At 49.6% G+C, this 11,452-nt stretch overlaps 1 protein-coding gene across 2 annotated transcripts in view; it reads right to left on the bottom strand.

The window, feature by feature from the left end:
- Nucleotides 1-493: 493 nt before the first annotated feature.
- The window catches only part of LINGO3 (leucine rich repeat and Ig domain containing 3), a 103,516-nt gene continuing 92,557 nt past the window's right edge, over nucleotides 494-11,452 (bottom strand). Inside the window, exons 4-5 of one of the 2 annotated variants that reach the window (XR_016439120.1) lie at nucleotides 9,297-9,431; nucleotides 494-4,019 (exon numbers count right to left, since the gene is read on the bottom strand). The gene's annotated coding sequence lies outside the window, so the exon portion shown is untranslated. The remainder of the gene's footprint in view (nucleotides 4,020-9,296; nucleotides 9,432-11,452) is intronic. The other variant, XR_016439119.1, reaches the window with a different exon arrangement.

The following is an 11,452-nucleotide window of genomic DNA, read 5'->3' as shown; positions in this document are numbered from 1 at the left end:
ATTTTGGGTATGGACTATGTCTGGCTAGTCGGACTCCCCAGCCCATGTAAGAGTTTGATCCTGCTCCCAGTGGTGTGACTGGAGCCGATTTCCCTTGCCCTTAATACTAATAGCAATTGGATGGGTCACCTACAGAGTAGCTTTGCAAGCCGTTTTGAATGCTGTTTCCTGTTTGCTTTTTGAAGCATTCCTCCCCAGCTGTACTTGGGTCTTAGCTGTGGGTTTGACTCAGGACGGTATTGTAATTAATCATCACTGTAGAGCAGTGGAGCGTGCCTTTTATATTTCTCCTTGGACACCTAATCTGGGGCTATAATGTTGTAAAAATAAAGAATATAAATGGGTAGTCTTTAAGATTCAGCAGGATCCTGATCTTATTGATGGTGTTCAGCTACAGGGTCAGTAAATTTCCCTCATTCAGGTAAGTTATTTATATTAATGGCTGTACAGCAAACTGTTTTAAACAACAGTACATTTATTACGTGCGTCATATTTCTTAACGAATAATGTTACCGTCAAGGTAAAGTGGGGCCCATTAAAAAAAAAAATTACAAGACTAGCAGGGAAGGGGAATGTGGGACCACGAAGATGGATTTGGGGGGAGCTTCGAGATGCAGAAGAAAATGAAAAAGATGGACTTTTGAAGAAATACTGATGCCAAATATTGCTATCGTTTCTTTTACGATGATAAGAAATAATGCCATGATTAGAAATAATGTAGGCATTTAAACAGAAAAGCACTTTTCCCCCCCTATTTGCGCTTCACCGTTTAGGCAACAGAAATAATGTGGTTAATGCTAGTTAGTTTTAGCTTCTCTGGTTCTGTGCTAGCTTGATCCTGCTATAGTTTAGGTTTTTTGGTATTGCAGTGAGCTATTTTTAATGCATTTGGTTGGATTTGATTTTAGAAATGTAAGATGAAGACTTTAAGGAAACACTTCTATTCCTAGGAGGTTTTGTACTTTGCTTCTTTTCTCCCCTCTCGACAACCTAAATTTAGGACCAGCATTCTTCAATAATGTCCCATTCAGTTCCAGTGTCCCTGCTGACAATGGAGGCTCTGATTCCCGTGGAGCACTTCTGCACAGGCATGTGCGTAAGACGAATTCAGGTCTTTCAGGGGGTGGGGTAGTACTCTGGCTATTTTTATGGTGGTTGAATGATGCGAGAGTGAAGGAGCAGTGAAATGCTGTGCTGAAGCTGAAGAATAATCTAACTGACCTACAAAATGCACAGCGCCTTGGGGCAGAGGCTTAGCTGATGTCAACCGTCATAGCTCCGTTGCACCAGCTGAAATGTGTGCCCTTCATTAAAACCCCCCCCAACCCATAGACTTTAATAGCTTGCAGGCTAGTTGCAACAGTGACAGGAAAGGGAACATTCACACGAGGATGACGGCAGTGTTGAAACTCTTCCCTAAGTGCGTGGTGTGGTACGTGTTTCTCTTGCATCTTCTCCAGAGGGGTGGTGTGTGACTGGTGGCGAGAGAGGACAGTAGCAAAAGATGAGATTTTTCTAAAGATGGGATTTTCTCCAAAAGATGGGATGTTCTTGTGTTGCTGGACACCTGTGGAAGAGCTTCCACTGGAAGCACCTGTTCTCCTGAGCATTTCCCCATATCTCTGCATTGTTTCCAGGAACTTTCCTAGAGTCTCATATGCCTTTCTAGATTGAGCTGTATTGAGGATCCTCAGAGCGTTATGGCCACAGTGATTCCTATTGGTCTGACAAAGAAAAATACCCGTGTCATTCCATGTGATATTCGAGAAGCCACGTGTACCAGGGACTAAAAGTGAAGTTGGAGTCCATCATCAGCTGCTAACAAAGAGATGGGATATGAGAGAGTGTTTAATGATAATCATAGAAAAGAAGGGCTTGAAGGGGCCTCTGGAGATCATCTGGGGCAGGTCACCATTGTGAGATGGGAAGGAACATGGTAAGGTCCCTGGAAATGTAAGAATTAAAGTTGCATGATAAAGGCAAATGGAGCCGTGGTAGATGCACCTCTGCAGAGGGGGTTCATAACAAGGGAAAAAAGGGAAATATTAGGGAGGCTATTATGGGGAGAGCTTCTGTGAGGCCAGAGGGAAATAAATGGTGCCCAGAAATGGATCACAATAACGACTTGCTTTAGGACAGGTTTGTGGTAGTAACTGCTGAGTGTTGGTGAAGAATATATGGAAGTGTCTCAGCTGATTTATTGTTTTTCCCTTTTCTGAGTCCTGTGCTAGCTACCCGTTGATTGATTCCTAAATCTGCTGTGCAGTTTCAAGTAAGAAAGCAGCCTGAATCTGCTCAAGACTGTATTAAATAAGAAGTCAGACTGATAGATAAGCAGCAAGATAATAGCTGTCTGCCACCGAGGAGGCAACAAAACACAGCAGACTGGAAATATGTTGATGCTACTCCCAGCTCTTTCTTTATTAAGTTTGCAACCGAGTCATTGCACACAGGAGGCATGGGTGAACGCAGGCAGAATAAAGCCTGGCTGGTGAAATTATTCAGCAACTTGCAGGATAATCTCCCTCCGTGCCCTCTTTTCCACCCCCCCCCATAGCCTGTCTTCCTATCTAATAGCTTTGCCGAAGAAGCAAGGTGAAGTTGTGTCCCTGCCAGTGACAAGCTACAATGCATGGAGAAACTGGAACCAGTTTTCAAGATGAGCCCCTGGGGACTGCCGTTGTGTGAAGCTGCTGCCATGAGCTCACAGGGAAGCCACCGTGAGTCTTCAAACTTGTGCGGTACTCCAAGGCTTTCCTAATAAAAGAGCTCCAGAGGCCTTTGCTCGGCCAGAAGAGATGCCATGTGCACTAAGGGGACTTGTAAGAGAGAGATCTCTATGCTAGCTGCCTAGAAAGGCTTTTCGCCAAACATAGACACAGTCTTGGGTGCAACTTTTGCCCTTGACGTCAGTGGAAGCAGGGACCTTTCACTTGGGCTTGGGAGAGCCCTTACAGCTCCACCGATCGGTGGTCCAACCCCTGCGTTTGCAGTTAATGCCAAAGCAACCCTTTCTATCACGCGGCTTAGCTTTAACCTCGTGCCCTTCCTGAGCACTAGCTTCCATTGTTTCATTACTCCTTAACTCGGGACCACTTAATCATTTTGTTATGAAATGTGTCTGGGATGCTCATTGGCTTCAGTGATGTTTAAGATTGCCCAGAGGTCAAAGAGGTGCCGACTAGCAGCCTCCTGAATTATGCTTCTTCAGGAGCATGGAGCAGAGGGACTGGGGCATCAAGTCCAGGCCCCACCTATTGCAGGCCCCATAGCGTCTATATAAATTACATCTCTTATTCCAGAGGCCAGATCTGTCGGCCTGCGTGCAATTCATGGTGATATAACGATGAAGGGCCGTTCAGTCAATGCTTTGCTCAAGATTCACTGTTGTCTGGATCCCAGGTACAGTGCATCTATTAACGTTCATGACATTGTTAAAGTGCCATGAGGTCTCCAGGGACCTGTGAAAACATCGGCAAAAGGGGCACTGGTCTGGTCTTACAGATTAATGGTACTGCAGGGGGGGTGGGGCTGGCAGCTCACCTATGTCAAAAATTTCAGTATCAGTCTACAAGGGAAGAAAGCCGGTGGAAATGACGGTCTGAAAGCTTTTGACGTTGGAACAGGCAATGATGCATAAACCATAAAGTGAAGATGATGATGATTATGACAAAAGGTTATAAAACAATCAAATTAATCTTCTGCAGCAAAGTGTGGGTTCACTAGTATATTCATATTTATCTCCATCTTCATCTGTCTGCCCAGCTGTTCCTAGTGGAAGGTTGTCCCAGGACCTCGTTGCTCTGAAGCATAAAGACCGTCTCTACATATCCCGGCTCTATGTATTCATGGCCAGATGAAACTACTTATTCTTGTGCCAGCAGTTCCCTTTGCTTAAAGAGCCTCTGCTCCCTCCCTTCCTCCTGTGCATTTCCCTGATGTATTTATGGAGAATGGTGTGTCCCCTCTTGGCTGCTTGGCTGTAGTTGTGATGGTGACATTCAGATATCTCTGTATGCCTGGGAACAAAAGCACAAAAATCAAGGAACGCCAGTGTAAGTAATATATTAGTTTAGAGCACTTGTGTGACATCCTGCAATTAGTAATCCAAGATATTACAGAGCAATGAAGAAGCTTAATTTAATCAGATGACCATTCAATTATTGATGTTACAAAGTCGTTCAGGTGGGACTTCATTCATGGAATAGTAATTTAAGAGGCTTTAGAGATATTACATGGCCCACAAAAGATTAAAGCTGGCTATTTTTCCAAACCCTTGAGATGATAAAATATGGCAAGAGAGGTATCACATTGGTGTTGTTTGTTTGCCCATTGTTCGGGATTAGAAATGTTATGATTTTATACCTGAAAGCGTGGTGTTTTTTTGTTTTTTTTAATAGATGCGAGGTTTTCACATCTGCATCTTGAACAGAAAATAGCTGTCTAAAATGTTTTGCAATAGTGGCTTCATGTTTAAACAAACTGTACCATTATCTGAAAGCAAAGACGGTGTACACTAGCACTTCAGATAATAGCTAAATTTCTTTCTAAATTGGTCCAATTTAAAGCATTTTGCAGAATTAACCCTCCAAACGGAAACTCCATAATAGCATGGTTGCTAAATGTAAACCGAATATTAAATACGATAGATCAACTGTTCTGATTACAAAAGTGAAAGGGGGGCACCCACCACTTCTTCAAATTCATATTTTGGAATTGCTTTAAAAAAAAAAAAAAAAAAAAAGAAAAAGGAGCACAATGAAGAAACACATTTATTTTGTTCAAATTACCTTTTTGAAATGCATCTGTAAAATAGCACGTCACGGTTGTAAAAAGGTAGTTTGTTTAGAGGGAAGCACTAGGAGATTACTACGTGATAAATCTTCAAATGATGGATTATTCTGCATAATCGCAGTGAAATAGGATCTCTCCTTTTACTCGTATCTTTTGATTTGCCACAGCAATCCAAGGGGGGCGAGGACATCCACTCGGATGGGCTCAGGTCTCTTCCAAAATATTTCCCCTCCTTGCCTGGCTCTCCCCTGGCCCTGTCACCCCTTTGGTGACTTGTGGTCCAGCTAGTTTCTCCCTGTGAGCCAGGGCCTGCAAAGCATAGTGGTGTCTCATCAGCTTTGCTCACCAGGAGGTGATGAATAATGAGCAGAGGGGTGTCGTGGGAGGTGGATTGAGCGAGCGCCGGTGTGAGACAGCAGTCGCACGTCCCTTCACATCCGTGCCTGCCTGGGCTCCAGCTCCCCAAGCTCTAGCTTATTAATGGGTTTGACAGTGACCTTTCAGACATGGCTCCCTCTCACTCCCTTCCCACACACCTGCCAGCTCAAGTTAGTTGTGCTCGGGTTGAGCTGCCTCCCCCTCTTCTTTAGAACAACCTGGGACTCCTGGCAAGCCAAGCAGCCTCTCCCGTTCCCTCGGGCAGGGATTTACGGCAAGCGCAGAGTCACAGAAAATGAGGGTTGGAGGTCACATCTAGTCCAACCACCTACTTGAAGCAGGACCACCCCATCTAGCTCATCCCAGCCAAGGCTTTGTCTAGCTGGGTCTTGGGCAGCCTGTTCCAGCACTGGTAACCTGTTGCTGCATGCTACAGGCACCCTCCAAAGGCAGCGTGTTGTGGGGGCAGCCTGTGCTCCCATCCCAGCTGTTCCCCACGAGTGTGAACGAGTTGCTGGCCTCATATTCCCTGGCTATAAAAACTAAGCTATTCCCAAAAGCCCTGTAGACAGTAATGCTGTCACCCTTGCAGCCTCCCGTACGCAAGAGCATTATTACTTCTTTTTTCCCGAAAGGGAAGATTAGAGCCTTGGACTAATTTTTAACATCAGAGCTGAGCCTGGAGCAGGTCTCTGGAGTCCCAATCCAGTGCATATTGCCACGAGGTGACACTCAGCTGCCTTTCCAAAGGGGCTTTGGGAGGTTGATGGCCCTCGCTGGATTAAACATTAGCAGGAAAATAAGAAAAGGGCTGCCTAGAGCTCATAGCTGATGCTGGGCTGGGCTGTGATGCATTCTCTACCTCTGCCATGCTCCTTTTAACTCTTCATTTTCCCTTTCTCTGGTCTGATGCCTAGCAGCGCCCTTCCTAAAGGATTCCCCTTTCCGAGGGGCGTGGATGTCGGCTCTCCCAGATGAGCAAGGGAAAGGGGTTGAGCATTGGTTTTGGCTTCCATGCAGGGAAAAGGCTAGAGAAGTGTCCTGAGGCTCTTGGTTCAATGGAGGCAGGTACAGGGCTGCAGGGAGGGTTACAACTCTCATCTCTCTACTCACCCAGGGATCAGGGAAGACCTTTGGAGCTCAGATCCGGGTGCCATCTGGTCCAGAACATATTGACAGTGGCCACTGGTATCAGATGAAGGCACCAGAAACTCCCCAGGGGACAACGATGCCAGAGCTTTCCCAGATGGGGACTCGTTAGCGGGGAAACCGCTCAGGTTTCTCTCTTTGTTCCTTATCTGAAGCAGCGGTGGTTTTGTTCCCATCCCCTTTTGGGAGGAGGCGTCCTACTGGGGAGAAAAGGGCTCTAAAGAAAGTTCCTTAAAAACCCCCAACTATGGTCTGTTCCCAAGGAAATTGCAGGGGGAAATTAGAGGCTGGATTTAGGGTTGCCCCCCAGCCCCCACCCTGTGCAGCTGCCTGGGCTCCCTCCTGGGAGCTTTGCAACGTGGAGCCACCTGCTCAATGGGAGCCCCTGAGCGGGGCGTACTGGCCAGGCAGGGCCAGCTGGGGAGCATATCGAAGAGGGGGAAATAGGAGCCAGCGTCTCGTTATGGGCAGGGCTGTACTGGAGCTGAGCTGGGCCCAAGAGGCCTGGGGAAGGGAGCACAAGCCACTTCAACCAGTGACCACCGGAAACCTGAGATCCTGCTCCTGCCTTTGTTTCAAGGTAATCTGCATCATCGCAGATCCTCACAGGAGGTGAGAGGCTCCAGACCAGCTATGAGCTGCCTGCCCGGAGGAGTTTTCCATCTCTCAACTCCTCTGTGAAATCCTATGAAATATGAACCTTCATTTCTACCCAGGAGAACTCTTAGTCTTTTCTCCAGTGCCTGAGGAAGGGTGTTTGTGCCCAAAAGGTTGCAATTAAATAATTTTATTGTTGTTGCAAAAATATGGTTGGTTTAATAAAAGATACCATCTCTGCTATGAGTCCTGACTGCCTTTTCCTCTAGACCGATACAGCTGCAACCTGCATACCTGAACCAGTGATGAATTCCTTGGTGGGTTTATATGAAGACGGCCTGAGGGATTTTTCTGGCCTTTTTTTGCCTCAAATATCAGGGCTGTCATAATATATTTTCCCTGGCTTTGTCAAAAGAACTGTGCAGGTGACTCGGGTGTAGGCTGGGAGCTTTCTCAGCCATTAATTGAAGTTCAAGTTCACCCATGATTGAAATGGAAACCTACACACCGGCTTTGTGACATACGGGCAGGAGCCGTACCCTTTGCTGGGCAACTGGGGATTGCCACAGCAATGGATTTTCACATTTTGAGATGCCGACAGCAGCCCAGAAAGGACAGGCTTGAGAACCACCAGCTTATTTTGCACCAGCTATCCTATAGTAATAACCGCTCATAGCCGCTGCTGAGCGGGGCTGGGCTCTGACCAGTGATCAGACCAGACCAGAGGTGCATGCAGGCTTTTGCGGCTTCCCTAACCCATCCAAGCTGGGGATTTGGGGAACTGAAGCAGTAAACTTCCAGCGAGCTGAATTATTTTTAATTTATAAGGAAATTGGTTTGCCTCCCGGTGGGAGATAAGATCTTTAAAGGCACCCGCTGGAAAATTGCATTTTCTAATTGTCGTATTTTTTTGGCTATTATTTTAATACTGTGCTGCTGGGAAGCCTCTTCATCACCTCGCTCTGCGCAGAATGGCGGGTTATCTATAGCATCGAGGCCCGTTATTGCTGTTTCTCTGAGTGACCTCATTGCTTTGAGCGGCTGAGAAAAGTGCAGTGCTGGAACTGAAGGGCCGTTCAGAAGGTCTGTGGGTCTCCACGATTCAAAGCACCCTTGATGCTCGCTTATGTGGGTCAGCGTCTTGCAACGGCTGCTCCAGCCTCTTTGAGCAGGAGGAGATGGTGGTTGTGACCTAGCTCCTACTAAAACCCCACTCACCGGGGTGGTGCCATCCAGGATCTACATGTAGACTGCAATGGTGATTAGCTTTCTGTTGCAACACGGCGGTAGTGAGGCCTGGGTGTGGGGGGAGAGAAGATGTTGAGCAGAGAGGGTGCGCTGTTTGCAGAAGCCGTGGCAGTGTTGTCACTGGAGCTTTATGAGACATTGGTACATTTTTAGCAACGCTTAGTGATGAGCTCAGCTAGACGCTCAGGAGCTCAGAGCCTCTCCTAGCTTTGTAGACATTCGGGTCTGGAAGGTTTTAGATGTGAACATTAGGCATCGGGTACATTTGCCCCACTGCTGCCCTTTGCCCCCTGGCTGAGAGCTCTCAAGGGAGTGGAGTTAGAGCCGGTCCTATCCCAGGAGTCCCAGGCGCCTCCCGGATGAGGTGGGCTGACCCCATGGGGCTAAGTGACACATCACTGATTCACCGTGCTGTCATGGTGTGACGATAGGAGGATGCAGGAAATGACCAAGCGGAGGGTAATGAAGCTGCCCCCTCTTTTTCAGCCAACAGCTGCTCCCCCGCTCTCCTCGACCCTCCCACCTCTCCCCGTTTGCTGGGCTGTGCAGCTGGCTGTGCAGCTTGTCAACCCACGATGAAAGAGCTTGTGAAGGCATTTGCAGTTTGGACTCTGCCTGTCTTGTTCGGTGCCCTGGGTGAGGTCGCCAGGCTCTGAGAATAACGTCAGCACGGGGGGATATTCAGGCTGCTACAATGGGGCTTTGCTATGCACTGGCTTGAAATCCAGAGGCCTTTCCAAGGCCAGAAGTGTGTGTGTGTGTGTGTCTAATGAGGCATCTGCCCTTTCCAGTGGTATCAATCACCTTCTTGGCACTGTGGGGTATATGACCCTGTCCCTAGCACAGCTCCAGGACTGAGTATTGCCCGGGCTGGGCTTCAGACCAGAGATGTATGGGGGCAGCACAGGGGGAATAGTAAAAAAACCTTTGTACTTTTGCTCTCATGGGTGCCTCTTCTTTCCGGCAGAGGGCAGCATTAACCACTCGTTTTGCCTTTATTCCCTACCTGAAGCCTCTGCAGATGCCTGCCTCTGCGTGAACCTCCCAAATATGCAGGAGGCTGAGGGGGCTTTGCCCTTCCCATCTTCTCTTACTCAGCTGGCTGCGCTCTGCTTTACCCTCCTGCTTACCCCAGCGCTTGATATGACCTGGTGCCGCATGGAGAGGAGATGTGTGGGCTGGGATGGAGGAATCCGGGACAGCAGAAGTGACTCCTTGTTCATCTCCCACATCTACTGGGTTGGGGCCGAGGAGGATACCGGAGGCTGGGGAATATGGAGAAAGCCCATGTCAGGGTGAAATATTAAGGGTCCCAAAAAGATTTTAGAGCCCCGGGGTACGTGGGTGGGCGATGCTTTGTCCTCCAGTGCTTGGATGGGCAGTTTCTCTTGACAAAGCGGGGAAGAGCAGCCTGTTGTTTCTGACTCCCTGGATCCCTGGGAGCTTGGGGAAGGGGTCAGTTCCCAGGTGCATCTATTTGGGGAATCAGGTCACCCCATCAGCCCTTACTTTTGAGCAGCCAGGAAGTCTCCTATGACGCCATATAATGGGGGAACCTGTATGGTTTCCTCTCGGAGGCTGGGGGAATAAGGGAGTCTGGCAGCCAAGAGATCTAACCAGGAGCTCAAAGCAAGGGACAGTCGGTTCTGCAGCTGCCTGCACCTGCCCCTTGGGGGAGGGCAACGAGATGGGAGTGGAGGGAAAGAACAACACGAGCCAAGAACTGCTTGGCAAACCAGGCCTAGAGGCCCAGCAGCAGGCAGCTGTGCAAGTGGGGTGGGACAGAAGCTGGCGCCTGGAGCAGGGCAGGGGAGAGATCCAATTAACATCACACCCTTGGCTTGCTTTGGCATTGGAGATGCTCGAAATCCTGCAAACTGTGCAATGGGAGATTCAAGGGAGGACGTGCTTTGCTAAGCAGAGGGCAGATAGACCACAGGGGCTCCCTGTGCATTTCCCAGGCCCATCTCTCCTATCCTAGGCCGTCCTGCCCCTTAACCAGGTCCACCTTCCCTGGGCCTTGGGGGTCCCTGTGTGTTAACTCATCCCAGTCTGAGGCTTTTCTAAAGACGTGCTCAAGCAAGGGAGCAGGCCACGCTAGCTCCAAGGGTGAGGCAAGGCAGTGAGAACCAGGCACAGGGAGACGGGACCCCTGCCGAGTCCTTCTCTTCTGCCATTGCCTCACTGTGTGGCTTGGGTCCCCCTGGTTTTGCCTCAGCTCCCCCATCTCTAATGTGGCGACGGGGCTAGTTCCTTCAGACGGGGCAGCGACGGCTCCCTGCAGCGAACGCCGCAACGGGTCTCGACAGCTACTGCTGCATTCCCAAACGGGGACTTGGCCAGAGCGATAACGCTTGGCGCTCGATGTGGCCTCTGTGCCGTCCTTCGGGACACTCGGCAAGGACCCACCTGCGCCTCTGAATCCGGCAAACCTCCAGCCTGGCTTCATGAATATGCAGATGAGAGGAGAAGAGGAGCCTGTGATCCCAGGATCAATAGGGAAGGGTGAAAAGGCTGTTTTTTTCCAGTCTGCAGGATCAATAGGGCTTAATGGGAGTTGGCTGCCCTGAGCTACTCCAGCAACCTCCTCACACACCATTGCAGGCTGATGAGGCGGTGGGATCACTAGGGAGATCTACCCACTGGGTGGCCAGGGACCCAGGGAGCTCAGCTCCGCTGGGAGGCATCAGTGGGTCAGAGCTCTGCCAAGGACACCGACTTGGGAAGCAGTTGTCCTTGTCATCTGGTGCCCTGCCACATACTGGGGACCGCTGGGGAGGGCTGGGATGAGGATGGGTCATTGGAGGAAGCTCAGGGTGGGGAAAGGTGGGATGGTGACTGCTGAGTGGGTGGTGCAGGGGCCTTACTGGTAGCAGACCCAATCAGGCGGTCACATGGTAGCCTGATTGGTGTAGGGCTAGGCAGCCAGGGTACAAGACCAGACCTAAGGAGCAGGGCTGCCAGTTGCAACTGGGGAGCTGAAGGGTGAACATCTCCAGGCTAGAGTACTGCTGCTCTCAGAGCAGCCTGGAGATCAAAGGTAGGGACTATGGGGATGGAGGAGGTTCCCGGTCCCAGGGCATGACCTAAAACTACACCTTGCTGGGGTTGGATGGTGTGATGGGGCTGCTGGTGGTGGGCCTGAGGGACTGTGCATAGGGGGGGGCTGGAGTAGAGGCCCAGTGAAGGGCAGAGAAAGAGTGAGCCCAGCGGGGGTGGAAGAGCGGGTCCAGGAGGGGTCCAGAGTCACTGTGCGGTCCACGAGCTCAGAGAGCGGGGACAGCAT

This window comes from Crocodylus siamensis, chromosome 14, assembly GCF_052110815.1.
Source record: "Crocodylus siamensis isolate JL-2025a chromosome 14, ASM5211081v1, whole genome shotgun sequence".
NCBI lineage: Eukaryota > Metazoa > Chordata > Crocodylia > Crocodylidae > Crocodylus > Crocodylus siamensis.
The sequence above is the reverse complement of the archived record's forward strand: the minus strand, read 5'-3'. Positions and strand labels throughout refer to the sequence as shown.